The sequence below is a fragment of the Zea mays genome, chromosome 3, assembly GCF_902167145.1.
Source record: "Zea mays cultivar B73 chromosome 3, Zm-B73-REFERENCE-NAM-5.0, whole genome shotgun sequence".
NCBI classification, from domain to species: domain Eukaryota; kingdom Viridiplantae; phylum Streptophyta; class Magnoliopsida; order Poales; family Poaceae; genus Zea; species Zea mays.
This window is the reverse complement of record NC_050098.1, coordinates 131,502,467-131,509,353: the sequence shown is the minus strand read 5'-3', so window position 1 is coordinate 131,509,353 and position 6,887 is coordinate 131,502,467.

Below are 6,887 nucleotides of genomic sequence, written 5' to 3'. Positions count from 1 at the left end.
TGCAGGTAGCCGTTGGCGCCGAAATAGTCGTTGCCCCGCTGTTACACCGGACAGTCCGGTGTACACCGGACATGTCCGGTGAATTATAGCGGAGCAGCCGTTGCAGTTTCCCGAAGCTGGCGAGTTCCTGAGCCCACTCTTCCTTGGAGCACTAGACACTGTCCGGTTTACACCGGACAGTCCGGTGAATTATAGCGGAGTTGCCTCTGGAAATTCCCGAAGGTGACGAGTTAGAGTTGGAGTCCTCTGGTGCACCGGACATGTCCGGTGGTGCACCGGACACTGTCCGGTGGCACACCGAACAGTCCGGTGCGCCAGAACAGAGGTGCCTTCGGTTGTCCCTTTGCTCTTTTGTTGAACCCAATACTTGGTCTTTTTATTGGCTAAGTGTGAACCTTTGGCACCTGTATAACTTATACACTAGAGCAAACTAGTTAGTCCAATTATTTGTGTTGGGCAGTTCGACCACAAAAATTAATTAGGGACTAGGTGTAAGCCTAATTCCCTTTCAATCTCCCCCTTTTTGGTGATTGATGCCAACACAAACCAAAGCAAGTATAAAAGTGCATAATTGAACTAGTTTGCATAATGTAAGTGCAGAGGTTGCTTGGAATTGAGCCAATATAAATACTTACAGGATATGCATGGATTGTTCCTTTGTTTTTAACATTTTGGACCACGCTTGCACCACATGTTTTGTTTTTGCAAATAGTCAGAGGTAAATGAATACGATTTTATGAAGCATTTTCAAGATTTGAAATTTTCTCCCCTGTTTCAAATGCTTTTCCTTTGACTAAACAAAACTCCCCCTAAATGAGATCCTCCTCTTAGTGTTCAAGAGGGTTTTGATATATCATTTTTGAAATACTACTTTCTCCCCCTTTTGAACACAATAAGATACCAATTGAAAATACTCTTTGAAAAACTAAGTTTTTGAAATTGGTGGTGGTGCGGTCCTTTTGCTTTGGGCTCATACTTTCTCCCCCTTTGGCATGAATCGCCAAAAACGGAATCATTAGAGCCCTTTAAATACTCTCTCTCCCTTTGGTCATAAATAAATAAGTGAAGATTATACTAAAGACGAGGTCCTTTTGCTCTCTCCCCCAAAGATGGAGAGTGGCGCGGAGCGACGACGAAGGATGAGTTACGGAGTGGAAGCCTTTGTCTTCGCCGAAGACTCCAATTTCCTTTCAATATACCTATGACTTGATTTGAAATAGACTTGAAAAACACATTAGTCATGGCATATGAAGGAGATATAATCAAAGGTATATAAATGAGCTATGTGTGCAAATTAACAAAAGAAGTTCCTAGAATCAAGAATATTTAGCTCATGCCTAAGTTTGGTAAAAGTTTGTTCATCTAGTGGCTTGGTAAAAATATCGGCTAATTGATCTTTAGTATTAATATATGCAATCTCGATATCCCCTTTTTGTTAGTGATCCCTAAGAAAATGATACTGAATGGCTATGTGTTTAGTGCGGCTATGCTCGACGGGATTGTCGGCCATTTTGATTGCACTCTCGTTATCACATAGCAAAGGGACTTTGGTTAATTTGTAACCGTAGTCCCGCAGGGTTTGCCTCATCCAAAGCAATTGCGCGCAACAATGGCCTGCGGCAATATACTCGGCTTCGGCGGTAGAAAGAGCGACCGAATTTTGCTTCTTTGAAGCCCAAGACACCAAGGATCTTCCCAAGAATTGGCAAGTCCCTGATGTGCTCTTCCTATTGATTTTACACCCCGCCCAATCGGCATCCGAATAACCAATCAAAGCAAATGTGGATCCCCGAGGGTACCAAAGCCCAAACTTAGGAGTATAAGCCAAATATCTCAAGATTCGTTTTACGGCCGTAAGGTGAGATTCCTTAGGGTCGGATTGGAATCTTGCACACATGCAAATGGAAAGCATAATGTCCGGTCGAGATGCACATAAATAGAGTAATGAACCTATCATCGACCGATATACCTTTTGATCGACGGATTTACCTCCCGTGTCGAGGTCGAGATGCCCATTGGTTCCCATGGGTGTCTTGATGGGCTTAGCATCCTTCATTCCAAACTTAGTTAGAATGTCTTGAGTATATTTCGTTTGGCTAATGAAGGTGCCTTCTTGGAGTTGCTTGACTTGGAATCCTAGAAAATACTGCAACTCCCCCATCATAGACATCTCGAAATTTTGTGTCATGATCCTACTAAATTCTGCACATGTAGATTCGTTAGTAGACCCAAATATAATATCATCAACATAAATTTGGCATACAAACAAATCATTGTCAAGAGTTTTAGTGAATAAGGTAGGATCGGCCTTGCCAACTTTGAAGCCATTAGCAATAAGGAAATTCCTAAGGCATTCATACCATGCTCTTGGGGCTTGCTTGAGCCTATAAAGCGCCTTAGAGAGCCTATAGACATGGTTAGGGTACTCACTGTCTTCAAAGCCGGGAGGTTGCTCAACATAGACCTCTTCCTTGATTGGTCCATTGAGGAAGGCACTTTTCACGTCCATTTGATAAAGCTTAAAGCCATGGTAAGTAGCATAGGCCAATAATATGCGAATTGACTCAAGCCTAGCTACGGGTGCATAGGTTTCACCGAAATCCAAACCTTCGACTTGAGAGTATCCCTTGGCCACAAGTCGAGCTTTGTTCCTTGTCACCACACCATGCTCATCTTGCTTGTTGCGGAAGACCCATTTGGTTCCTACAACATTTTGATTAGGACGTGGAACTAAATGCCATACCTTATTCCTAGTGAAGTTGTTGAGCTCCTCTTGCATCGCCACCACCCAATCCGAATCTTGGAGTGCTTCCTCTACCCTGTGTGGCTCAATAGAGGAAACAAAAGAGTAATACTCACAAAAATGTGCAACACGAGATCTAGTAGTTACCCCCTTATGAATGTCGCCGAGGATGGTGTCGACGGGGTGATCTCGTTGGATTGCTTGGTGGACTCTTGGGTGTGGCGGCCTTTGTTCTTCATCCTCCTTGTCTTGATCATTTGCATCTCCCCCTTGATCATTGCCGTCATCTTGAGGTGGCTCATTTGCTTGATCTTCTATTTCATCAACTTGAGCTTCATCCTCATTTTGAGTCGGTGGAGATGCTTGCGTGGAGGAGGATGGTTGATCTTGTGCATTTGGAGGTTCTTCGGATTCCTTAGGACACACATCCCCAATGGACATGTTCCTTAGCGCGATGCATGGAGCCTCTTCATTACCTATCTCATCAAGATCAACTTGCTCTACTTGAGAGCCGTTAGTCTCATCAAACACAACGTCACAAGAAACTTCAACTTGTCCAGTGGACTTGTTAAAGACTCTGTATGCCCTTGTGTTTGAATCATATCCTAGTAAAAAGCCTTCTACAGTTTTAGGAGCAAATTTAGATTTTCTACCTCTTTTGATAAGAATAAAGCATTTGCTACCAAAAACTCTAAAATATGAAATATTAGGCTTTTTACCGGTTAGGAGTTCATAGGATGTCTTCTTGAGGATTCGGTGAAGATATAACCGGTTGATGGCGTAGCAAGCGGCGTTGATCGCCTCGGCCCAAAACCGATCCGAAGTTTTGTACTCATCAAGCATGGTTCTTGCCATGTCCAATAGAGTTCTATTCTTCCTTTCCGCTACACCATTTTGTTGTGGCGTGTAGGGAGAGGAGAACTCATGCTTGATGCCCTCCTTCTCAAGGAAGCCTTCAATTTGAGAGTTCTTGAACTCCGTCCCGTTGTCGCTTCTTATTTTCTTGATCCTTAAGTCGAACTCATTTTGAGCCCGTCTCAAGAATCCCTTTAAGGTCTCTTGGGTTTGAGATTTTTCCTGCAAAAAGAATACCCAAGTGAAGCGAGAATAATCATCCACTATTACAAGACAATACTTACTCCCGCCGATGCTTATGTAAGCAATCGGGTCGAATAGATCCATGTGGAGTAACTCAAGCGGCCTGTCGGTCGTCATGATGTTCTTGTGTGGATGATGGGCACCAACTTGCTTTCCTGCTTGGCATGCGCTACAAACCCTGTCTTTCTCAAAATGAACATTGGTTAGTCCTAAAATGTGCTCTCCCTTTAGAAGCTTATGAAGATTCTTCATCCCAACATGGGCTAGTCGGCGGTGCCAGAGCCAACCCATGTTAGTCTTAGCAATTAAGCATGTGTCGAGTTCAGCTCTATCAAAATCTACTAAGTATAGCTGACCCTCTAACACACCCTTAAATGCTATTGAATCATCACTTCTTCTAAAGACAGTGACACCTACATCAGTAAAGAGACAGTTGTAGCCCATTTTGCATAATTGAGATACAGAAAGCAAGTTGTAATCTAATAAATCTACAAGAAAAACATTGGAAATAGAGTGGTCAGGTGATATAGCAATTTTACCCAATCCTTTGACCAAACCTTGATTTCCATCCCCGAATGTGATAGCTCGTTGGGGATCTTGGTTTTTCTTGTAGGAGGAGAACATTCTTTTCTCCCCAGTCATGTGGTTTGTGCACCCGCTATCGATGATCCAACTTGAGCCCCCGGATGCATAAACCTACAAAACAAGTTTAGTTCTTGACTTTAGGTACCCAAACGATTTTGGGTCCTTTGGCATTAGAAACAAGAACTTTGGGTACCCAAACACAAGTCTTGGAGCCCTTGTGCTTGCCCCCAACAAACTTGGCAACTACCTTGCCGGATTTGTTAGTTAAAACATATGATGCATCAAAAGTTTTGAATGAAATGTCATGATCATTTGATGCATTAGGAGTTCTCTTTTTAGGCAACTTAGCACGGGTTGGTTGCCTAGAACTAGATGTCTCACTCTTATACATAAAAGCATGATTTGGGCCAGAGTGAGATTTCCTAGAGTGAATTTTCCTAATCTTGCTCTCAGGATAACTGGCAGGGTACAAAATGTAACCCTCGTTATCCTGAGGCATGAGAGCCTTGCCCTTAACAAAATTAGACAATCTTTTAGGAGGGGCATTAAGTTTGACATTGTCTCCCCTTTGGAAGCCAATGTCATCCTTGATGCCGGGGCGTCTCCCACTATAGAGCATACTTCTAGCAAATTTAAATTTTTCATTTTCTAAGTTATGCTTGGCAATTTTAGCATTTAATTTTGCTATATGATCATTTTGCTGTTTAATTAAAGACATGTGATCATGAATAGCATTAATATCAACATCTCTACATCTAGTACAAATAGAAACATGCTCAACAATAGATGTAGAGGGTTTGCAAGATTTTAACTCTATAACCTTAGCATGTAATATGTCATTTTCACTTCTAAGGTTAGAAATAGTAATATTGCAAACATCAAAATCTTTAGCCTTAGCAAGCAATTTTTCATTCTCAATTCTAAGGCTATCAAGTGAAATATTCAATTCTTCAATCCTAGCAAGTAAATCATTATTATTATCTCTAGGATTGGAAATTGAAACATTACAAACATGAGAATCAACCTTAGCTAATAAATTAGCATTTTCATTTCTAAGGTTGGAAATAGTGTCATGGCATGTGCTTAGCTCATTAGACAATTTCTCACATTTTTCTATTTCTAGAGCATAAACATTTTTAACCTTAACATGTTTCTTATTTTCTTTAATTAGGAAGTCCTCTTGGGAATCCAAAAGGTCATCCTTTTCATGAATAGCACTAATTAATTCATTTAATTTTCTTTTTGATCCATGTTAAGATTGGCAAAAAGGGTACGCAAGTTATCCTCCTCATCACTAGCATTATCCTCACTAGAAGATTCATATTTAGTGGATGATTTGGATTTAACCTTCTTCCTCTTGCCGTCCTTTGCCATGAGGCACTTGTGGCCGACGTTGGGGAAGAGGAGTCCCTTGGTGACGGCGATGTTGGCGGCGTCCTCGTCGTCGGAGGAGTCAGTGGAGCTCTCGTCGGAGTCCCATTCGCGGCACACGTGGGCATCGCCGCCCCTCTTCTTGTGGTACCTCTTCTTTTCTCTCCTCTTGCCCTTCTTGTCGTTATCCCTGTCACTGTCACTTGATAATAGACATTTAGCAATAAAGTGATCGGGCTTACCACACTTGTAGCAAACCTTCTTGGAACGGGATTTGTAATCCTTCCCCTTCCGTTGCTTGAGGATTTGACGAAAGCTTTTGATGATTAAAGCCATTTCCTCGTTGTCGAGCTTTGAAGCGTCGATTGGTTGTCTACTTGGTGTAGACTCCTCCTTCTTCTCCTCCGTTGCCTTGAATGCCACCGGTTGTGTTTCGGTTGTGGAGGGATCATCAAGCTCGTTGATCTTCTTTGAGCCCTTGATCATACATTCAAAGCTCACAAAATTCCCGATTACTTCCTCGGGGGTCATTAGTGTATATCTTGGGTTGCCACGAATTAATTGAACTTGAGTAGGGTTAAGGAAAATAAGAGATCTTAGAATAACCTTAACCACCTCGTGGTCATCCCACTTTTTGCTCCCGAGGTTGCGCACTTGGTTCACCAAGGTTTTGAGCCGGTTGTACATATCTTGTGGCTCCTCCCCTTGGCGAAGACGGAAGCAACCGAGCTCCCCCTCGATCGTTTCCCGCTTGGTGATCTTGGTGAGTTCATCACCCTCGTGCGCGGTCTTGAGTAGATCCCAAATCTCCTTTGCATTCTTCAACCCTTGCACCTTGTTATATTCCTCTCTACTTAGAGAGGCGAGGAGTATGGTTGTGGCTTGAGAGTTGAAGTGCTCGATTTGGGCTACTTCATCCTCATCATAGTTTTCATCCCCTATGGATGGTACCTGTGCACCAAACTCAACAACATCCCATATACTTTTGTGGAGTGAGGTTAGATGAAATCGCATTAAATCACTCCACCTAGCATAATCTTCACCATCAAATGTTGGTGGCTTGCCTAATGGGACGGAAAGTAAAGGTGTA